The sequence below is a fragment of the Anolis carolinensis genome, unplaced genomic scaffold (assembly GCF_035594765.1).
Source record: "Anolis carolinensis isolate JA03-04 unplaced genomic scaffold, rAnoCar3.1.pri scaffold_11, whole genome shotgun sequence".
NCBI classification, from domain to species: domain Eukaryota; kingdom Metazoa; phylum Chordata; class Lepidosauria; order Squamata; family Dactyloidae; genus Anolis; species Anolis carolinensis.
The window spans coordinates 5009911-5034783 of NW_026943822.1; the positions used below are offsets into that span (position 1 = coordinate 5009911).

Genomic DNA, 24873 nt, shown 5'->3' on the forward strand with positions numbered 1-24873 from the left:
CACAGCAATGGAGAACCCTGGGATGCCTGCCTGTGGTGGAAGAAAAAGCAAAATCTAGGATGAAATGGTCCCCAAACGAAAGCATTCCTTGGGTGGTGGGCTGTAGTGTTTGGGAAGGACATTGGCAGGGGCTGGGATACATGTTCATGGCGCTCGCTGTAACTGCAAAGTCAGCGGAAAAGAGTGACTTGCTAGATTCTTAACCCTGGGAAGTACAGCCTGTTTTTGGAGGCCGGAGACTGTCTGTGTGAGCAGACATCCGTGCCACATACACATATACGGGTTTTCGCTTTTATTATGAATTTAGATTTAGATTACGGAACTATTCTTCAAGAATCGCTAAAAAATAAAAAAGTTTCAACTCCCCACTCTGAAATTTTTTTTTCTGACTATGGCCCTGGATGCCATAATTGACATGTCTGACGGACCAGTACATTTCTTTAAAAGAATTGTGCATTTTTAATTTATTTATTTTATTGAGTTTTCAAGTGTAAAAATTAAAATAAAAAATAAAAAAATAAAATATTTTTGAACTCTCTTTCTTCTTTGTAGTGAAGTCGTCTAGTCTCTTTTAAGTGTCCATTTCTTCGTAACACTGATTAGTATTCTGTAATCTCTTTGGTCTCCTCTCACTCTTTAGATTAAGATCTTTAATTTACTATCTTTCGTCCATTCTTTGAAAAGGGTCCAGTGCGTTCTATTCCTAATCTTGCCCTGTGATTTGGATATCACGAAGGTTAGTTGATCCATATTCATAATGTCCATCACCTTTTCTATCCACTCCTCCTTTGTTGAGATTAGTTTCTGCCTCCATACCTTTGTAAAGGTAATTCTTGCTGCTGTTGTAAAACATGTAAAAACTTGTCCTTGTTCAGATTCCTTATTATTCCTACAAAAATGTATTCTGGTTTTAAAGGTATCTTTGTTCTTAGTATCTTTTGGCATAGTTCATGAATTCCCTTCCAGTACAGTTTTGTTTTTTCGCATTTTGTTATTTCTTTTACCTTAAAGTTCTATTCACAATGTCATCCATAAATGCCTTTTAAAAAAAGATAATCTATCAAGAATGAGATCTTGAAATTACAGTAGAGTCTCACTTATCCAACACTCGCTTATCCAACGTTCTGGATTATCCAATGCATTTTTGTAATAATAATAATAATAACTTTATTTTTATACCCCACCCCATCTCCCCGAAGGGACTCGGGGCGGCTTACATGGGGCCTTGTCCGATACAACAATATAATAACAACAACAAAACAATAAAACAATATCCCAACAATAAAAACATCAGCATCAATAAAACAGTCATTAAAATCAACATACAGCATAAAATGTTAAAAGCAGGAGACTAATAATAATAATAATAATAATAATAATAATAATAATAATAATAATAAGTTTATTTATATCCCGCCTCCATCTCCCCCGAAGGGGACTCGGGGCGGCTCACAGCAAAATCAGATACAAAACAATGATAAAATAAAATATGAAACATCAAAGAACAATAATAAAAACCAATAATAATATATACACAGCAGCCGAAAAAACACAACATGGTATTAAAACATCGAATTAAAAACAATGAGGTTGCAATAGCGGATAAGCAAGGTGCACATTATGAGTTACAAATTTTAAATAGATAAAGTGAAATAGATTCATTTAAGCTCTAATACACAGGTCTAGGCCAAACATTTTTATAGTAAATGTTTTCAATACATCGTGATATTTCGGTGGGAAATTCGTAAATACAGTAATTACTACATAGCATTACTGCATATTGAACTATTTTTTCTGTCAAATTTGTTGTATAACATGATGTTTTGGTGCTTAATTTGTAAAATCATAACCTAATTTGATGTTTAATAGGCTTTTCCTTAATCTCTCCTTATTATCCAACGTATTCGCTTATCCAACATTCAGCCGGCCCGTTTATGTTGGATAAGCGAGACTCTACTGTAACCATATTTAACTACCAAACTTTCTGCAATTGCGTTGTCAAAGGCTTTCATGGCCGGAATCACTGGGTTGCTGCGAGTTTCCCCGGCTGTATGGCCATGTTCCAGAAGCATTCCCTCCTGATGTTTCACCCACATCTATGGCAGGCATCCTCAGAGGTTGTGAGGTCTGTTGGAAACTAGGCAAATTGTGGAATGATGTCCAGGGTGGGAGAAAGAACTTTTGTTGGTTGGAGGCAAGTATGAATGTTGCAATTGACCATCTGTGCAAAAAGGATCTGTGAAGCCCATCTCCTCTAAGGTGAATGGAACCACCTAAACCAGGCTCTCCAGGCCAATGGAGACTCCACCACAGACATCAGTAGAGTTTCAAGGCCAAGAACAAGCCATGAGAGTCAAGACAAAGATCCACCCAGAGGAAAAGTGTTCTTACCAGACATCAAGGGAACCACTGACCGCATAGGCAAACTGATGGAGAAGCACAACCTACAAACTATCTACAGACCCACAAAGAAAATCCAACAAATGCTACGGTCATCGAAAGACAAGAGGGATCCTCTCTCCTCTGCAGGAGTCTACCGGATCCCATGCAGCTGTGGATGAGAAGTCTACAGAGGGACCACCAAAGGCAGCATTGCCCAAACACGAGTCAAAGAACATGAAAGGCACTGCAGACTAATTCAACCAGAGAAATCAGCCATAGCAGAGCACTTGAGGAACCAACCTGGACACAGGATATTATTTGAGAACACAGAAATGCTCGACCACCGCAACAACTATCATGTCAGACTACACAGAGAAGCCACTGAAATCCACAAGCATGTGGACAACTTCAACAGAAAGGAAGAAACCATGAAAATGAACAAAATCTGGCTCCAAGTATCTCTAAAAATCAGGACAATAATTAAAGAAAAACACTCAGAAAATAGAGGAATCCCAGGAATGAAATAATCAGGGGCAGCTAACACCTCCCAACAAAGGATTTCCCCAGGCAGGAATCAGCCAAGCTTTGAAACTGCAAGGCTATTCAATGCTAATCAAGCTGGCCAGTTGCAACATTCACACTTACCTGAAACAGACAAGAGTTCTTTCTCCCACCCTGGACAATCCAACAGACTTCAAAACCTCTGAGGGTGCCTGCCATAGATGTGTGCAAAACATCAGGAAAAAATGCCTCTGAAACATGGCCAGACAGTCCGGAAAACTCACAAAAACCCAGTTTCTGCAATTTATTTCATTTTCCAGTATCGTAATTGATAGTTTTTGTATTGATTTTAGCATTGATTTTGGTTGTCTCCTCACAGTGTTGATTCGTGTTTAACCTGTACTCTTTCAAGATCATCATCATCATCATCATTTAATTACTTATTAACCGCCCTCCATCCAAGATGCTCTAGGCGATTTACAAGATAAAATTGTAAAGAGTAAAAATACATACACACAAATATTGATAAGATCCATTCACGTGTTCTGATTTTGAGCAATATTAATTCATTTCATTTTTTTCTATCGACATGTGGCACCTTACATGTATCCCAGCTGAAGTTCATTGTTAAAGCTTCCCACCCCAACTTTCAATCTGTCAAGTTCATTTTAAATTCTGTAACTGCCTTCTGGAGTACTAAATGTTCTTTTTAATTTGGTGTAATCCACAAATTTGGTAAGCATGACTTCTTTTTACAATCTCTGTCATTTATAAATATGTGTCACGGTACCTTTGAAGTCATGCCATAAAGGTCAACATGGGAGATACAATTGTTGAATATATACAAGGTCCATTTGGCTTGGACCATCAAAGGAAAAATGAGAGGAACAATAATAGTCTATTACCCAAGGGATTTATGTGACTGGGAAATAGAACCATTTCCCACAGTAGTACAAAGGGTTTGTGGGTATGATTTATGAACACGTGTGCAACTGACTTAAAATAGTGTATACCTTCTAAAATCTATATATATAAAAGAGTGATGGCATCAGGGCACCGGACAAAACAACAAAACTACAGGCCCTCCAACCTCGAAATTTGACAACACAACCCATCATTCACGGCTCTAGGTTGATACAACAAAAAGAAAAGAAAAATAAAGTCCTAATTAGAGGGAGAGGAATAATTGTTTTTATCCAATTGCTGCCAGTTACAAGGCTAAGTTTTGCCCACTTGGTCTCCTAGCAACCTACTCAGCCCAGGGGACAGGCACAGTTAGGCCTCACTGAGGCCTCTTCCACAAATTATCTAATTTGCACTGGATTATATGGCAGTGTAGACTCAAGGCCCTTCCACACAGCTATATAACCCATTTATAATCTTATATTATCTGCTTTGAATTGGATTATATTGACTCCACACTGCCCTATAATCCACTTCAGTGTGCATTTTATACAGCTGTGAAGAAGGGTCCTCATATAATCCAGTTCTAAGCAGATAATATAAGATTATAAATATACAGAAGAGTCTCACTTATCCAACTAAACAGGCCGGCAGAACGTTAGATAAGTGAATAAGTTGGATAATAAGAAGGGATTCAGAAAAAGCCTATTAAACAAGAAATTAGGTAATGATTATACAAATTAAGCACCAAACATCATGTTATACAACAAATTTGACAGAAAAAGTAGTTCCATGCACAGTAATGCTATGTAGTAATTACTGTATTTACAAATTTAGCACCAAAATATCACAATGAATTTAAAACATGGACTACAAAAACATTGACTACTAAAAGGCAGACTGCGTTGGATAATCCAGAACACTGGATAAGCGAATGTTGGATAAGTGAGATTCTACTGTAATATCAAATAATTACTGTGGTAATCCAGTCCAGCCCAATTCTGCCATGGAGGACACACTCCAAGCACGCCCAACAGATGGCCACCCAGCCTCTCAATAATAATAATAATAATAATAATAATAATAATAATAATAATAATAATAATAATAATAATAATATCATCATACAATCCTAAGGTTTGGAATGACCCCTAAGGATCATCCAGCTCAACTTCCTTCTACCATGCAGTAGGACACAATCCAAGCACTCCTGACAGATGGCCATCCAGCCTCTACATAATGATGATGATGATAATAATAATAATAATAATAATAATAATAATAATAATAATAATAATAATAATAACAGAAGCATATAATCCAAGAGGTTGGAGAGACCCCTAAGGGCCAACCAGCCCAACCCTTTCTACTATGCAGCAGGACACAATCCAAGCATTCACAACACATGGACAACATATAAATACTATACAATACTACACAGGGACATAGACACCCTCTACCCTCACCATTTTCACAGTACACAAACAACCAAATACATACTAAACATAAAGACAACCATACAACAGACATTCAATACCACCACTACCTCAACAAGTTCTCACCAACACCACCAGACAATGCCACAGCAACGTGTGGCCGGGAACAGCTAGTAATGTATAAATATTAAAATAAATATAGTGTCCCTACTTTGCGGATTTTCACTTATTGCGGGTGGTCCTGGAACATAACCCCAGCGATAAGTGAGGGAACACTGTTCCCTCATTTTGCTTCTGACACGATAAATAAAGAAGCCTACAAATGTCTTAGAATGAACATATAGATTAAATTGTAAATGACAAAATACTTGACTCCCTGCACCTTCAGCAAAAATCACAGCTATATCATCCTTTCTTCCTTAAGTCAACAGAAACAAAAGTAGCCCATTCACACAGAAAAAGAAGTTCCAAGTAATTTGATTCCAAGATTGCCTACCGTGGAGTTTCTGAATTAGGTTGTTTTGGTCTCTTATTTGTACTAGTCAGGAGATGTGCCTTATGATACAGACTCACTTCTGGAAAATTAAATCCACCTTTGAAAAATGACAGTTGTATCCTTTTGAGTGAAAAATTGGGTGATACAAGCCCACACATCCATTCTCTAAATATAGGATTGTTTTTCTTTTTTCTTTTCTGAAAGTCAACCACTGAAGTGTACAGTGAAATACCTCAGAGAAAATACGATGTTCACCATAAAACATTCATGTTAAATGTATTAACCTTATCTCAAAAACTTAATTTGAGAGATGTTACCTAATCAAATCCAGAGATAATTCAGCAAGCAATGCAGGCACATTCTGTTTAATCTGGTTGGATATTTCTCTAGTAATAACCGCTGAAAGGGAGAAGATTTCATGCGCGGGGAAAATGATTTCAGAAAGAATGGACAAATGTTTCATCTGATACATTCACTGAAAGGAAACCATCATCCAAAGCCCACATAAAGATGTAGTTATGAACATCAAACTACGCAATCCAACCTTCAAACCTACAGCAGGAGCTACAGAAAGGGGTGGTAGTCTGTTCTACGAAAGTTCAAGGGGCACCAGAACAATGTTTCCAATCAGGGCCGGCCCAAGGTAATTTTCAAGTGTAGGCGAACAGAAATTTGGCACCCCCTCCCCAAACCAATTGGGCATCGAATTGTTGCCAGTTGTAAGGCCACCCTGAGTCCCATTTGGGGTGAGAAGGGTGGGACACAAGTATGGTAAATAAATAAATAAATAAAATCAGGATAGTAAGAAAAGAACACTCAAAAACAGGGGGATCCCAGACATGAAACAATCAGGGCCAGCTAACACTTCCCAACAAAGGATCCACCCAGGCAGGAAGCAGCCAGGCTTTGAAGCTGCAAGGCCATCCAAAGCTAATCAAGGTGGTCAACTGCAACATCCACACTTGCCTCAGACAGACAAAAGTTCTTTGAGTTCTTTCTCCCAACCTTTACATTCCATAGATATGCAATCCCCACTTCCCTAGTTTTCAACAGGCCTCTTGCCTAGTTTCCAATGGTCTGTGATGGCAGTGGCAGCGGGAGGAAGAGTGGAGCCACCGGAGCAAAATTGTGCTGGCGCTGGCGGCCGGGGTGGTGCGGGAATGGCGGACCTTCTGTTTCCACGGCAATGGCACAGAGCGGCCTACCCAAGCGGGACCTGTGCTCCCGCCTGGGTAGGCTGCTTCGCGCCGTTGCTGTGGAGATGGAAGGACCGCCATTCCTGCACCACCCTGGCCACCAGCACCAGCACCATTTTCGCCGGAACAAAACGGTGCTGGTGCTGGCGGCCGAGGTGGGGTGGGAATGGTGGTCCTACGTGACCGGGTATGCCGAAGGCCTGAAGGAGGTGGCGGCGGGGGGTGCAGTGCATGCATGCATGCATGCATGCGTGTGCGGGAGCAACTCAACTGCGCCCCCGGGATTATGGCACCACAGGCAAGTGCCTAAATGGCCTCGCGGTTAAACCGCCCCTGTTTCCAATCCATTTCTGCTAGTAATCTCCAGTGCAAGGAGTTGTGATAGAGGTCTTACTTCTGAATCTCATTAGACTAGTAGAAGGCGCTTGGAAATATCATCTTGCCATTCCCTGCTCATCAGCAGAACAGTAAAAGTAAGGAGGGATTTTTTTTTGCAGGGAAAATTTGCATTCATGTTAATAGTGCCTTGAAAAAGACCTTGGAGTCCTCGTGGACAACAAGTTAAACATGAGCCAACAATGTGATGCGGCTGCTAAAAAAGCCAATGGGATTCTGGCCTGCATCAATAGGGGAATAGCGTCTAGATCCAGGGAAGTTATGCTCCCCCTTATTCTATTCTGCCTTGGTCAGACCACACCTGGAATACTGTGTCCAATTTTGGGCACCGCAGATGAAGGGAGATGTTGACAAGCTGGAAAGCGTCCAGAGGAGGGCGACTAAAATGATTAAGGGTCTGGAGAACAAGCCCTATGAGGAGAGGCTTAAAGAGCTGGGCATGTTTAGCCTGCAGAAGAGAAGGCTGAGAGGAGACATGATAGCCATGTACAAATACGTGAAGGGAAGTCATAGGGAGGAGGGAGCAAGCTTGTTTTCTGCTGCCCTGCAGACTAGGACACGGAACAATGGCTTCAAACTACAGGAAAGGAGATTCCACCTGAACATCAGGAAGAACTTCCTCACTGTGAGAAGGGCTGTTCGGCAGTGGAACTCTCTCCCCCGGACTGTGGTGGAGGCTCCTTCCTTGGAAGCTTTTAAGCAGAGGCTGGATGGCCATCTGTCGGGGGTGCTTTGAATGCGATTTCCTGCTTCTTAGCGGGGGGTTGGACTAGATGGCCCATGAGGTCTCTTCCAACTCTACTATTCTATGACTATGACTCTATGATTGTGAATACCCAACATGTTTGGACATGGACCAGTTAATGAATCCATAACTTTAGGGTATGAATCCATAACTTCAGTGTAGGATGGCAGCCACTGTTCAAAGAGCAGAGCTACTTTCACTTTAGAAGTGATTATATTTTGTGTACCTTCCTCCCACATTTATCTATACACATATTAAAAGTGAAAGTGTGTATGTGTGTATGTGGCACAGGTGTTTGTTCACACAGACAGCCTCCAGCCTCCGCAAACAGGCTATAGGTCCCAGTGCTGAGGAGCCACCAAGTCACTCCCCTCCTTTACAGCCAGCACATCCCAGTGTTCCTTTCTCTTGCCATTTGCATGACGCCACCCACTGCCTCTCCTTTAACCCTTTCCTACCCTTTTCTACGGCACACAGCAAACAGAGGAACTGATCAGCAACTGAACAGACTGGAGAGGTTTGGGGGGAAATCACCATGATTTCTAGTAGTTGTAGGTACTGAGATGCATAGTTCACTTGCAGTCTAAGAGCACTCTAAACCTCACCAATAATGGAGCTGGAAATAACTAGGCACAGTGATGGAGCTGGAACTAATTAGGCACACAGACCCAACATGGCCAAGTGTGCATACTGGCAGGGTTGGGGGAGTGACTGACCTTGACATCCAGGAGTTATAGTTCACCCATATTCAGAGAACACTGAACCCAGCAAGTGACGGATCTGCACCAAACATGGCACACAGACCCAACATGGCCAACTGTGAATACTGGCGGAGTTTTGGGAGGGTTGACCCAAGGTTTTTGGGAAGTGCAGTTCACCCGCATTTCCTAATGGGAGCATCCATAATAAACAAAAGCAAAGACTGAGTGTTTTTCTAAGACATAGCGTAACATATGACCAAACTGATATAACCTCACATCCAAAAACAAACAAGGCCCTTTTCAAATAACCTGGGCATCGCCAGGTACCCAAGCTAATAGCTGATAAAGATAAGAGTTGATAACAATATGAAGAAGACTCCCCCCCAGTATAGTATGAAGGAATATACAACACAGTGGTTTAAAGTCCAACTCCATATGAGACAATAAATTAAGCTTTACATAGATGAATCTGTCCAGTTTTGTTTTCTCCAGCATTGGTACTTTTTTATCTTGAGTTCTTTATACTGTGTCCATTCAGAGGTTTGAACATTTATGAAAATTATTTTTTTTAAAAAAAAAATGAGCCAAAGGAAATTTCCCTCCAAATAAGCAGCTTCCTCCCCAACACATCCTACTGTTGCTTCAAGACTCAGGTCTCCTAGAATTTTGTCTTGCTAAAAAGCAGGAGGACAAGGCACTGTTAGATCAGAAGAGAAGGATTGGTAGTGACTCATCAGATACTTTTAGGCATCAGACCAGGAATAGACAGGAGGGCGGAAGATGTCTGAAATGTTCACTTATTCAATATCCCACCCCATCTCCTTGAAAGTTCTTATATAAGATGGGAGATTAAAGAAAAAACAGTTTCTTGCACCAGTATTATCTTAGTTTCAAAATAGTTTTTCAAGCACATACTATGCTGGAACAGGCCACCAGACCAGGCCTCTCACACCTGGCAACCTGTGATGTCTCAGAGACCCTTGAGCCATGACCCCGCAGCCACCCTAGATCAAACTGAAGAGGATATGGGTTTTTTCCCAATTCAGCAAGATTCCGTTCCATTCCAGATGTCCCCTGTTGACAGTTTGGTGCCAAAGCTAATTACGGAAGCCCTTGAATCAGAGCCTGGTTCCCCGGACAGTGTTGTGTTTGATAGAAAGTCTTTTCTCAAAACACACCACTTCCAAAAGGAGTTTCAGAGACGAAGTGCGAGATTAGCGGAGAGAGAGGATTATAATTAAACCGGTTCTCTTGGGAAGATTCAGGGAGACTTACATCTGGCAGGTTGTTGTCATCAGTCCGTTTCCCTTGGGAAAATGTGGACTCAGACACCTGGTTCAGGGAGTTTTTGAACTTCCATGAAAGTTCTGGGCACAGGCTACCCATCGCGGTGTCAATGTGACAGTTGGAAAGTTAACATCGACTCTTGTTCCTGTGAATCTCAGCGGCCTGACGGCCGCTCGAGTAGACCGGCCGTTGTGTTCCGTTTCCCTGCCAAGACTGGACTGCGTTTCGGTTCCACCACGACCAACCTTGCCTTGCCTTGCTTCCTTGCCTTGCCTTGATTCCCTGCATTGGACATTGAACCTGGAACTTTCTTGAGAGACCTTGCTTTATTCCCCACTCAAACTGCTTGTAAGATTGAGTGTGTTTCAGTTATTGGATTTGAAAACTTGATCTCTAATACTGGACATTGAACTCTATATTACTGGAATATATTTGACCTTTCCTTAAAGGACTATTGCTGGACTATACAATCTGCTTATTTTTGTTTGATTCTTTTATTGCTTTAATAAAGATATTAGATTGTTTATTGGCCTCCGTGTTGGTTTCCAATGCTCACGCTGCCTAGAGGTGTTATACAACCCAATGTTCCTAAGAAGCCTACAAGCACATTGTACAGGCAACAGCTCTCTTCTCCTCTTGTTGTTCCCCAGCACCTGCTATTCACTGGCATGCGGAAGGCAGCCTCCCCTTAGTATAGCTATTGACACATCGCCCATCCATGAATCTGTTTAATGAGAAGGATCCCTATCTTTCCACATTACCATACACCAAGGACTGCATGATAGAAATCACATTAAACCATATCTCCTTCTGTTAAAGAAAAGAGATATAGGTAGGCAGAGTGCTTTTTCTGCAGCATGGAGTCCGAATGGGAATGTTATGGCCAGCCGATGTGTAAATAATGTAGATCAACATTTACACATGCTGCAGATGTGCTGCTGTAGACAGCTGGAGGCAGTGGTTAGGCTGGACTCATCATATCACAGAAGCTGCATATGGAGGAAACAGAATGTAACAGATCAGGCCCGTGTGTTTCGGCATCTCCATGAGATGATTCCCTGCCATGACATTTTATTGGCCAGCTCTCTAGTCTCTTGAAAATTCAGCTGGCATCTAGGAGACTATGAGTAGGCAATGCATTAGAGCCTTTTAACGAACACTCCAAATTCAGCAGCAATCACTGGAAGCCTCAGTGGCATGCCACATGTTTCACATACAGAAGACCTCAGGCTGAATACCTGGAACCTCTAGTTCGACGGGATCAACTAGGAGATAAAGTGAAAGGCTTTTGAGAGCCATTAATAATGTGTACACAAACTGTAGGTCCTCCTAAAGTTTTCCTTTACAACTCCAATGGATAATGATCAGGTGTTGTGGGAACTGCACTCCAAAATGTCCAATGAGCATGGGGCTGCAAGCCCAAAGGGTGACAAAGCTAGGCTTGATAGGCAAAAAGTATGACCTGGTATGAAGCAACCAACTCTATGCCTACCAAGCAGTCCTATACCAAATGATACCTGTTGTAGATCAGCCATCATGGTCTGTATTCCATCAAGAGATGGAGTTGGAAACAGATGAGGCTGAGGATTTTGCAGACAATTCTGCTCCAGGCCGAGGCCCCATAACCTTGCAACTGCCTGATATGGTGGTTTCAGAAGAACCACTAATTGGCAAACATTCTGAAGTCTCTTCATCAGTACCCACACCAGATGGTGTTGACCTGGGTGAAGATGAGACTTTTAATCAGAAGGAATTTGTTACTAGTGATAGATACAAGAAAGAGGGAGTGAGAAGGTCTCGAAGATTAGCTCATGTCGGATGGCTAACTTTTCCATGGGAAGTTTTTGTGGGTCCTGTACTCCTTGGCTCTTCCGGGAGGCTTTTGGTGACTGATCTCTGTATCATTGACCAGCTGTCCATTTCAGTGAACGCCTTTCCCAGTATTATAATAGCACTTTATAGTCATTACAGCTGAATAACCTCCTTCCCTGATGATATGATTTATTTGCACTCTTAGCACTTTGACCTAGATTCTTTGAACTTTATCCATGATTTTAACATTTTATCTTGTATGTCGTTTTTATGACTTGTTTTTATGGTTTGATTATTGGTTTCATTGGTTTCTTGTCTTGTTTTTATTGTTTTATTCAGGCTTGGCCCCATGTAAGCCGCCCCGAGTCCCTTCGGGGAGATGGGGCGGGGTATAAGAATAAAATTATTGTTATTATTATTATTATTATTATTATTATTATTATTATTATTATTATTATTAATTTCACAGGCTCAGGATTTCTTAAAAGTGCCCCTCACTGTATTCTTGTTGCGGTGTCAACTTTGCCTTTCCTAGGAAGAGGTTCCAGTTTCCAGCTCCTTCCCGTGCCGAGTTCCCAGTTCCAGGCAAGCCGCGCCGAGCCACAACTCCCGAGTAGACCTTGCCTTGCTACCACGTCTTCCTTGTTCCTGAATCGAGTTTGACTCTGCTTTGTTTACCTTGCTTCCTTAATCCTGCTACAGGACTTTCCAAGTGAATTTGCAGTGATTTGTTCCTGCTATTGTTTCATGGACAGACTCTGATTTCTGAAAAGGAAGCTATCGAGCTTCGCTTGTGGATTGCAATTTGGACATTGATGAACTTTTTCTGGGTTGCTATTGACTATATATTAAGGACTATTTCTTACTCTGACTTTCCACCTTAAATGCGTGTATATATATGTGTGTGTGTGTGTGTGTGTGTGTGTGTATTCTGCTTCAATAAATGGCTTGTGTGTTATATTGGTCTGTTTTTCAAGTGCTCGTGCTGCCTTGGGGTGCAACAATACCACTGGTCCCTTTAGATCAGGGTTCCCCAAACTAAGGCCCATGGGCCAGATGCAGACCTCCAAGGTCATTTACCTGGCCCCTGTCTTAAACTTTAAACTTAGGGTTGATCTAAGTCTGAAACGACTCGAAGGCACACAACAACAACAATCCTAATTTTGGACTATTTTATCATAGTCCGGCTCCTCAACAGTCTGATGGACCATGAACCGGCCTTCCACTTAAAAAGTTTGAAGACCCCTGCTTAAGACTAATGGATTTTGTCATTGTGGGGTGCGGGGACATGGGGTCTCCATGGGCACTTAGAGAGCTGCTCTCCATCACACCAGCCTCCACCCAACTCTCCAAAAATATTCTTCCCCAATGGGACCCCTGGGCCATTTTAATTTACTCGTAGAAAGTCACCAGAGGCTCACTATCACTTCTGATATGGTTCTGTTTTTGTCTTTTCAGTGTCAGTTCCCATCAGTCCCATTGAACACAATCAAAGTTATAGGATTGCTGGAGTTGATGTCAACAGCTTCTTTGACATCCAGGTGTTGTCGTTGTCCCCCCCCCACCCCCACCCCCGAGGATAATCAAGGCTTTTCCAACCTTCTATATATATAAATGAGTGATGGCATCACGGCAACCAACAAAGCAACAAAACTACAGGCCCCCCAACCTCGAAATTTGACAACACAACCCATCATCCGCGCCTCTATGTTGAGACAACAAAAAGAAAGAAAAATAAAGTCCTAATTAGAGGGAAAGGAATAATTGTTTTTATCCCATTGCTGCCAGTTAGAGTACTAATCTCTGCCCACTTGGTCTCCTAGCAACCAACTCAGCCCAGGGGACAGGCAGACTTAGGCTTTAAAGCTGCAAGGCCATTACATGCTAATCATTTTCCCTAATTGCAGCATTCATACTTGCTTCCAATAGACAAAAAAAAACAATCAGAAATATTGTATATTCACAACCTTTAGGAAATAATATCCCCTGATGGCGCAGCGTGTTAAAGCGCTGAGCTGCTGAACTTCTGGACCAAAAGGTTTGAATTGGGGGACCAGAGTGAGCCCTCACTGTTAGCCCCAGCTTCTGCCAACCCAGAAGTTCGAAAACATGCAAATGTGAGTGCATCAATAGGTACTGCTCCTGCGGGAAGGTAACGCCGCTCCATGCAGTCATCTCACATGACTTTGGAGGAGTCTACGGACAACGCCGGGTCTTCGGCTTAGAAATGGAGATGAGCACCAACCCCCAGAGTCAGACACAACTGGACTTAATGTCAGGGGAAAACATTTACCCTTTACCTTAACTACCAGCAATTCCTCGATACTTTATTTCCCATACCACCAGACTTCGCCACAGCAACGCGTGGCTGGGCACAGCTAGTTGCAATCTAAAATGGGAGATTCCCAGGATCAAAGAAATGGAAATATCTAGCTGTAAATGTGTTCTGTCACTAAGAGAAGATCTATGTTTTCCAGCCCATTCATATTTGCTGAGGCTTTTACAACCAAGACTGGGATGCAGGTAATTTGGAGGTAGGCTGTTCTGTGTATGCCCTCCGCACATTCAAGCTCCAGATACAGGTTCCAGAAAGCAACAAATCACATCCCATTGTTTTTCTCCCGAAAACCATTCTCCTCTCCCTTTAAACTGCCTTCCTTCGACATTATTTTGCAACAGAGAAGATCCAATATACAAAAATAGTATTGATAATACAGCAGAGTCTCACTTATCCAACATAAACGGGCCGGCAGAATGTTGGATAAGCGAATATGTTGGGTAATATTTATTTATTTATTGTTTATTTATTTACAGCATTTATATTCCGCCCTTCTCACCCCGAAGTGGACTCAGGGCGGATCACATTACACATATAGGCAAACATTCAATGCCTTTTAACATAGAACAAAGACAAACAAACATAGGCTCAGAGCGGGCCTCGAACTCATGACCTCCTGGTCAGAGTGAGTCATTGCAGTGATTCATTGCAGCTGCTCTCCAGCTTGCGCCACAGCCCGAGCATTGAGAAGGGATTAAGGAAAAGCCTATTGAATATCAAGTTAGATTATGATTTTACAAATTAAGCACCAAAACACCATGTTAGACAACAAATTTGTCAGAAAAAGTAGTTCAATACGCAGTAATCCTATGTAGTAATTACTGTATTTACTAATTTAGTACCAAAATATCACGATATATTGAAAACATTGACTACAAAAATGTGTTGGATAATCCAGAACGTTGGATAAGTGAGTGTTGGATAAGTGAGACTCTACTGTACCTTGTTATTGTCTGACCTACAGCCTTCCCACTCATATACACACGCACACATACACACATGTAGAGCAACAGTTTGAGTGTTGTAATATAGGTTTCTGGTTAGGCAACTTAGTGCTTGCACCAATCTGTTGAAGATATATTCTTTTCCTATTGTTTTTTAAACCCCTTGCACAGCACAAGAAGAAGTCACTAAAGGCAGATGGATAAAGTCATTATTAATATTTTAAATGGAATCCTGCTTGCTTGGGTTTTGTTTAAGCGCATGCCTCAGTACCTAATTACAAGACCTTAATTTGTTTTCTTGAGCACAACATAAATAAAGGTGCACACGATTACCCTCAACCGCGCACAATCACGCACCTACCTACAGGCTAGCTCAGCAAGGGACTGCAAAGCAATCACAGCCCATTACCTGGCAGCCTGTTGCAGCAGCAGGAATGGGCAACGAAGCAGGGTCGTGGTGGTAAAATATTACAGAGCAGCGAGTGGCAGATTATGGATGTAAGCCTATCAATGGCTTCTAGTCATGAGGGCTAAATGCTGGCTCCAGGACCGGAGTCACACTCTCTCTAATAAGCAGAAGCGACTGGGGAACAAGAGCATGAAGGAGCTGCTCTGACGCATTCAATCCAATCCAAGCACTCCTGATCCACGAAAACCACCCAGCCTTTGTTTAAAAACCTCCAGAGAGCACGACTGCACCATCCTTCGAGGCACCGGCAGAGTTCATAGACTCCTAGAGTCGGAAGAGACCTCATGGGCCATCCAATCCAACCCCATTCTGCCAAGAAGTAGGAGATCGTATTCATGGAGATGGACAGGGTCCCATAGGCAATCAAATCAAACCCTTTCCTCAATGCAGGAACTCAATCCCCAGCAGGTAGTTGTCCAGCTTCTTTTTTGAAGACAACCAGAGAAAGGAGGCACATTACCACCTTTCTTATCTATTACTAGCTATGCCCGGCCACGTGTTGCTGTGGCGTTGTCTGGTGGTGTTGGTGAGAACTTGTTGAGGTAGTGGTGGTATTGAATGTTTGTTGTGTGGTTGTCTTTATGTTTAGTATGCATTTGGTTGTTTGTGTACTGTGAAAGTGTGTTCCAATGTGCCTTCCCAGATTAATAGGAAATCTCCAATACCAAGTCCCATAAGCACTTTATTAGAATTAAGATCGCATATCGCACTCTGCACTTGCCCTATAAGCCTTATATATCACCTGTCACATCAGCACTTTTAATCTTGTACCCATTACTCTGGCCCGGCCTAGTTCTATTGTGTTTTAGCGTATTGTTATTGCTTGTTGTTTATACTGTTTTAATTGTTTTTAATTTGCTTTTTGTTTTGTATTGTTATATTGTGTGTTGAGGCCTTGGCCTTTTTTTTGTAAGCCGCATCGAGTCCTTCGGGAGATGCTAGCGGGGTACAAATAAAGTTTAATAATAATAATAATAATAATAATAATAATAATAAAGTGGTGAGGGTAGAGGGGGTCTATGTCCCTTTGTAGTATTGTATAGTATTTATACGTTGTCCATGTGTTGTGAATGCTTGGATTGTGTCCTGCTGCATAGTAGAAAGGGTTGGGCTGGATGGCCCTTAGGGGTCTCTGCAAACTCTTGTGCCTGTCCCCTGGGCTGAGTAGGTTGCTAGGAGACCAAGTGGGCGGAACTTAGCCTTGTAACTTGCTGCAATTGGATAAAAACAATTTTTCCTCTCCCTCTAATTAGGACTTTACAGGCCACCCCAACCTCGAAATTTGACAACACAACCCATCATCCACGGCTCTAGGTTGATACAACAAAAAGAAAAGAAAAATAAAGTCCTAATTAGAGGGAGAGGAAAAATTGCTTTTATCCAATTGCTGCCAGTTACAACAAAACTACAGGCCCCCCCAACCTCGAAATTTGACAACACAACCCATCATCCACGGCTCTAGGTTGATACAACAAAAAGAAAAGAAAAATTGTTTTGTTGTTTTGTCCGCTGCCTTGATGCCATCACTCTTTTATATATATAGATAGATGGAATAACAATTCATTCACTGACTGGACAACCCAATGGCTTATGCAACAGTGCAACTCCCAGCTCAGTGAAAGAACAATCCCTGCTGTTTCATCACATTTGTACTCCCCACACTAGTACCTCTCAAAGCAGGAGTGTCCTGTTATTTAAATGCTTAATTAACGGATTTCCCAGAATCGTAGAATCATAGAATCGTAGAGTTGGAAGAGACCTCATGGGCCATCCAGTCCAACCCCCTGCCAAGGAGCAAGAAAATCTCATTCAAAGCACCCCCGACCGATGGCCATCCAGCCTCTGTTTAAAAGCCTCCAAAGAAGGAGCCTCTACCACACCCCAGGGAAGAGAGTTCCACTTCACGGTGAGAAAGTTCTTCCGGATGTTCAGGTGGAATCTCCTTTCCTGTAGTTTGAAGCCGTTATTCTGCATCCTATTCTCCAGGGCAGCAGAAAACAATCTTGCTCCCTCCTCCCTATGACTTCCCTTCACATATCTGTACATGGCGATCATGTCTCCTCTCAGCCTTCTCTTCTGCAGGCTAAACATGCCCAGCTCTTTAAGCCGCTCCTCATAGGGCTTGTTCTCCAGACCCTTAATCATTTTAGTCGCCCTCCTCTGGACGCTTTCCAGCTTGTCAACATCTCCCTTCAACTGCGGTGCCCAGAATTGGACACAGTGTGATTCCAGGTGTGGTCTCACCAAGGCAGAATAGAGGGGAACAGGACTTCTCTGAATCTAGATACTATACTCATTTTTATGCAGACCAAAATCCCTTTGGTTTTTTTAGCCACAGTATGACATTGTTGGCTCATGTCCATGAGGACTCCAAGATCCTTTTCACACATACTGTTGACAAGTCAGGCGCCCCCCATTCTGTATCTTTGCATTTCATTTTTTTCTGCCTAAGGGGAGAATCTTACATTTGTCCCTGTTGAACTTCATTTTGTTAGTTTTGGCCAATCACCTCTCTAATCTGTTCAGGTTGTTTTGAATTCTGCTCCTGTCTTCTGGAGAATTGGGTCTCCCTTCCCATTTGATTCCATCTGCAAACTTGATGATCACACCTTCTAATACTTCATCTAAGTCAGCGGTCCTCAAACTTTTAAAGTGGAGGGCCGGTTCATGGTCACTCAAACTGTTGAGGGGCCGAATTATCATTTGAAATAAATATGAACAAATTCCTATGCACACTGCACATGTCTTATTTGTAGTGCAAAAAAATCCCCAACAACATTTTATTTATTTATTTACTACATTTATTCCCCACCCTCTCTCACCCCAAAGGGGACTCAGAGCGACTTACAAGTTGTATGTACATAATATATATTATATTATTAGCACAACAAAAAATTAGCATTATATATTACTATATTGTACTATACCGCTGTACTGTAATGTTATTAGTAATATTACATTTAATATATAATTATTATATTGTATTATTCTTAGTATTATTATATTACATTATATTATTATTATCAATATTATATGTATACACAATATATTATACTAGCTGTGCCCGGCCACGTGTTGCTGTGGCTTATGGTAATCATTTGTTGGCCAGGTGGAATAGCAGTGAATAGCCTTGCAGCCTCAAAACCTAGCTGTTTTCTTCTTATGCAAATCCTTGTTTAGTGAGCTGGAATACAATGGAATAGGCCTGCTGCTTGGAAGGCTGGGTACTTGTGAGCCTAAGTCTAAAACTGAGGGCGAGGGCCAGGTAAATGGCCTTGGAGGGCCGTATCTGGCCCCCGGGCCTTAGTTTGGGGATCCCTGATCTAAGTCATTGATCAAGATATTGAACAGAACTGGGCCCAGTACTGAACCGTCTTTATAGCACTCCACTCGTCACTACTTTCCAGGATGAAGAAGACACATTGATGAGCACCCTTTGAGTTTGTTCGTTTAACCAATTACAGATCCACTTAACCGTAGTTTTTGCCTTGCCCACGTTGGACTCGTTTCCTTGCTATAAGGTCATGGGGGACCTTGTCAAAGGCCTTACTGAAATCCAGGGACACAATTTTTACCATCCTTGTGGGAGGCTTCTCTCATGTCCCCGCATAGAGCTGGAGCTGATAGAGGGAGCTCATCTGCGCTCTCCCCGGGTTGGATTCGAACCTGGCAGCCTTCAGGTTAGCAACCCAACCTTCAAGTCACAAAGCTTTAACCCACTACGCTACCGGGGGCTCCTCACATGTAGTTGTCAGGCCAGGTGTTGTCTCTCTGATATTTCTACATTTCGTTCACCCCTGCTGAAATTCATTTGGGTAGTAACCTAAATTGTATTCATTGGCTTTGTTCCTTTTGAAATGAGAGGTTATATTATTATTATTTATTTATTATTTACAGTATTTATATTCCGCCCTTCTCATCCCGAAGGGGACTCAGGGCGGATTACAATGAACATATATATGGCAAACATTCAATGTCAACAGACAAACAACATACAGTAGAGACAGACACAGAGGCATTTAACATCTTTCCAGCTGCACGATTCCGGCCACAGGGAGAGCTGTTGCTTCACCGTCCACTGGTGGCAGTTCTTCCTCATTCTTTTCCTCGTGTTTTGCTGGCAGTTTTATGGTGTTGTAGATTAGTTAAATTAGCCTCCCGCATAAAGCGTACCTAAATTTCCCTACTTGACAGATGCAACTGTCTTTCGGGGCTGCATAGGTCAACAGCAAGCCGGGCTATTTAATGGTCGGGGGCTTAACCCGACCCGGGCTTTGAACTTATGACCTCTCGGTCAGTAGTGATTTATAGCAGCTGGTTACTAGCCAGCTGCGCCACAGCCTGGCCCAAGGAAGGTCCAAGGAAGAACGACGCCGGACCAGCAAGGCTTCGAGTTCAGGGTTTACTGTTTCCAGCTGGAAAAGGGTGAGAAACCTGCAGCTCCGTGGCAAATTCAAAGTAGCTTTCACACCTTATACTTTGTACAGACCTTGTATTTATACAGACATTGTTATACAAGTTGTTGATCACAATTCATGATCATTATATTGAAGAACACTTTTATGTTCGATGTGAAGGTCCTTCATCCGCTGGGGTGCCGTCTTGGTCCTGTTCCAACATCTCTTGCGACCCCATGATTTATTTATTTATTTATTATTTGAACTTATATGCCACCAATCCCCTAGGGCTTGGAGCGGCTTCCAAAAACCCTTATATGACCGAAAACCCACCTCCTTCCCGCATCCTCCCTACAAGCTCTCCAGTTCCGGAGTTCAGTGGCAAGACTATCCAGTTCGCAACTAAGACACACATTGAACTGCAGCTCACGAAACCATCCCCACGCTGTTGGATTGGGACATTTTTCTTTGATCTCACCAGCTACTATACTCAGTTTCTGCTGCTCAGAACTCCAAAGAGAGTGATATTTCCTCTAATCCTTTTATCCTCAGCCCCTCTGTGCGGCAACGATGGAAAATGTCAGGCCCTTGGCAAGCTAAGCGCTATACAGGGCGGCAGCTGGCTGAAAACAGGAAGGGGGACACCCCAGTGCCAGCACAGTTTTACTCCCGTTTTCTCACAGACCATCCCAGAATGCTTCCAGATGCCCATTGCCGTCTCTCTGGCTGAAGGATGAGGTTGCCAGACTCCAAGTGTGATGGGATTCATAAGGAGTGAGAATAGAAGAGGGAACCCGGGCTGTGGCGCAGGCTGGTAAACAGCTGCTGCAATAAATCACACTGACCATGAGGTCATGAGTTCAAGGCCAGCCCGTGGCGGGGTGAGCACCTGTCAATTAAAAATAAAATATAGCCCCTGCTCGTTGCATGTTATAGAACAAATTTGACAGAAAAAGTAGTTCAATACGCAGTAATGCTATGTAGTAATTACTGTATTTACGAATTTAGCACCAAAATATCACGATGTATTGAAAACATTGACTACAAAAATGTGTTGGATAATCCAGAACGTTGGATAAGTGAGACTCTACTGTACTAACAATAATAATAGAGTAAAATTATCAATGTAATAATACCAATAAAAATAGAGAAAAATAATAAATGTACCATATATACTCGAGTATAAGCCAGCCAGGACCCTCACTCGAGTATAAGCCAAGAAGGGCTTTTTCAGTCCTAAAAAAGGGCTGAAAAACTAGGCTTATACTCGAGTATATACAGTAAATATTTTCTTATGTGCCCAGGTGTATAAAGGCGAGGAGGCTTAGCATGATATTTGGACTATTCACCCTGGATGCTGGCAGTAGTTCATTTTTTTTAATTTTCTTGATGGATTACTTTTTTTAAAATATATTTTTATTGTAAACACAGGTAGAATGATATCATAGAATCATAGAATCACAGAATAGTAGAGTTACAAGAGACCTCATGGGCCATCCAGTCCAACCCCCTGCTAAGAATCAGGAAATCGCATTCAAAGCACCCCCGACAGATGGCCATCCAGCCTCTGTTTAAAAGCTTCCAAAGAAAATCCATCACCATTTCCATATACATATCAAATGATATTTTCTTAGTAATATTAACCTGATGATTCCACCTTTATCTCCCACTTGTGTCTATCGATATGTCCCCCCTCCTGCACCCTCTGGGAACAGTACTTTCCTTCATTCAGGTATTATTTTAATTGATCAATCGTAAAAAGAGAATGGTTCAGTTCTTTATATTTTCCTTTTCCTTTGACTTTATCTATCAATCTTCCCCATTTCAGATCCTAGTTCTTTTTGATTTGTCCTGATGCATATTTGGTTCTCCTTTCAATGATGCAATCTTCCCAAAAGGACTCAGGGCAGTGAACAACAAAGTCAGAAAACATTCAACGCCATACAAAACAAAAACACATAAACAATGGGAAATGATTTTTCCTCCACTAAGGACAGTAAGGATAGAGATTGCAAGTCAACAAAAAAGAAATCTTTATTATTTGTTTTCCTCTTTTACTCCCCTTTTCCCCCTCCCTTTTTCCATTATTTTTCTCCTTTCCTACTTTTCTATCCAACACTATTTATTTACTTATTTATTTACAACATTTATACCCCGCCCTTCTCACCCAAGGGGACTCAGGGCAGCTTACAAAAATTGGCAAAATTTAATGCCCCAAAATGCAATCATAAGAGCAAAACAATACATATAGATCCATTAATAACATTGTTAAAACCTTAAAACGTATATATAATTAATTCCATTAGTCCGAGATCCTCATGCTTCATCCTTAAACCAGGCTGCCCTCCCTGCTTATCTATATTGTTCCCGCACTTTTAATGTTAATCTTAAAATCATAAATCTATATATATAAAAGGGTAATGAAATTTCGGCCTAGGACAAAACAACAAAACTACACATCCCAGAAACACTAAACTTGGCAGCACAACCCCTCATCCATGCCTCTACGTTCATACAACAAAAAGAAAAGAAAAATAAAGTCCTAATTAGAGGGAGAGGAATAATTGTTTTTATCCAATTGCTGCCAGTTAGAAGGCTAAGCTCTGCCCACTTGGTCTCCTAGCAACCCACTCAGCCCAGGAGACAGGCAGAGTTAGGCCTCACTTAGGCCTTTTCCACACTGCCTATAAAATACAGATTATCAGATTTGAACTGGATTATATGGCAGTGTAGACTCAAGGCTCTTCAACACAGCTATATAACCCATTTATAATCTTATATTATCTGATTTGAACTGGATTATTTTGACTCCACACTGCCATATAATCCACTTCAGTATGCATTTTATACAACTGTGTAGAAGGGGCCTCATATAATCCAGTTCTAACCAGATAATATAAGATTATAAATATACAGTAGAGTCTCACTTATCCAACATAAAGAGGCCGGCAGAACATTGGATAAGCGAATAAGTTGGATAATAAGAAGGGATTCAGGAAAAGGCGATTAAACATCAAATTAGGGAATCATTATACAAATCACCAAAACATCATGTTATACAACAAATTTGACAGAAAAAGTAGTTCCATGTACAGTAATGCTATGTAGTAATTACTGCATCACAAATTTACCACCAAAATATCACAATGAATTTAAAACACTGACTACAAAAACATTTGCTACTAAAAGGCAGACTAAGTTGGATAATCCAGAACATTGGATAAGCGAATGATGGATAAGTGAGATTCTACTGTAATATATACCACCATACTTAGATTAGATGTTGGACTGATCCATCTGCCCATTTTATAATAGCCCCCTTTTCTGAGATGTTGCCAATGCTATTTTGCACTTTATTGTCCATTTCTACAGGCACATTCTGTTCTGGATTTTATGAATTAGTCTCCTGTTTTAATATTGTATGTTTTTTGTATGCTTCTTGCTGATTTTAACGATTGTTTTATTGCTATTGATGTTTTACTGGTATAACTGTTTTATAGTTGTGCTATTGATATTGATTGTTTTATCGGGCTAGGCCCCATGTAAGCCGCCCCGAGTCCCTTCGGGGAGATGGGGCGGGGTATAAAAATAAAGTTATTATTATTATTATTGACACAACGACATTGTATGACACAGCAAACAAGATAGATATGCTGGATTTCGTTTCACAAAATCACAAGTCGAACACTTCCAAGTGTCTAGGATTGTGTGATGTATTTTCGGATGATGCGTGCAGATCCCAGTAGGGTGGCCTTTTGCAGTTGGCAGATCGTGATTTTGTCAATGTCTATTGTTTCCAAATGCCAGCTGAGATCTTTTGGCACGGCACCCAGTGTGCCCATCACCACCGGGACCACCTGCACTGGTGATCTTTGAAGTTCAATCTTGAGGTCCTGATAGCGGCTGAGTTTTCCCTGTTGTTTTTCATCTATGCGACTGTCACCTGGGATGGCAACATCAATGATCCAAACCTTGTTCTTTTCTACAACTGTGATGTCTGGTGTGTTGTGTTCCAGAACATTGTCAGTCTGGATTCGGAAGTCCCACAGTATCTTTGCGTGTTCATTTTCCACAACCTTTGCAGGTTTGTGATCCCACCAGTTCTTTACTGCAGGGAGGTGGTATTTGAGGCATAAGTTCCAATGAATCATTTGGGCCACAGAGTTGTGCCTCTGTTTGTAGTCTGTCTGTGCAATTTTCTTACAGCAGCTGAGGATATGATCAATGGTTTCGTCGGTTTCCTTGTACAGTCTGCATTTTGGGTCATCAGCTGATTTTTCGATCTTGGCCTTAGCCTTTGTTCTGATGGCTTGCTCCTGGGCTGCAAGGATCAGGCCTTCTGTCTCCTTCTTCAGGGTCCCATTCGTGAGCCAGAGCCAGGTCTTCTCCTTATCAGCTTTTCCTTCAATTTTGTCAAGGAACCTTCCATGCAGTGTTTTGTTGTGCCAGCTGTCAGCTCTAGTTTGTAGTGTGGTTTTCTTGTACTGGTTTTTTGTATGCTGTGCTTTGAGGAGTTTCTGATTTTTGACTTCAATCAAAGCAGGTTCTTCACTTTGCTTTACATATTCTGCCAGGGCATGTTCTTCTTCTTTGACTGCTTGTTTTACTTGCAAGAGTTATTATTATTATTATTATTATTATTATTATTATTATTATTATTATTATTATTATTACTTCGCCACAGCAACGCATGGCCGGGCACAGCTAGTAAAGTTATTAAATAAAAAAAGAGAGAGAAAGAGCGATAATTTCCAGGCCCCTCTTCCATCGAGAGAGAGCTGCCTTCCACTTTGGATGGAGTCCGTCAGTAGCTTCTAGTGAGAAATAACCGTATCATAACCTGGCTCCCATTTCACATCCTTGTTTAATG

The 24873-nt window shown here is 41.7% G+C and overlaps 1 protein-coding gene and 1 long non-coding RNA gene across 7 annotated transcripts in view; both read right to left on the reverse strand.

The window, feature by feature from the left end:
- The window catches only part of ntrk3 (neurotrophic receptor tyrosine kinase 3), a 707738-nt gene that overhangs the window by 485740 nt on the left and 197125 nt on the right, over positions 1 to 24873 (reverse strand). The gene's annotated exons all lie outside the window — the stretch shown is intronic.
- Positions 1386 to 23843, reverse strand: LOC134293917 (uncharacterized). Its single transcript, XR_010000882.1, has 2 exons — positions 17029 to 23843; positions 1386 to 16880 (listed from the first exon to the last, which is right to left on the reverse strand). It is a non-coding gene; the product is annotated as an uncharacterized LOC134293917 (long non-coding RNA).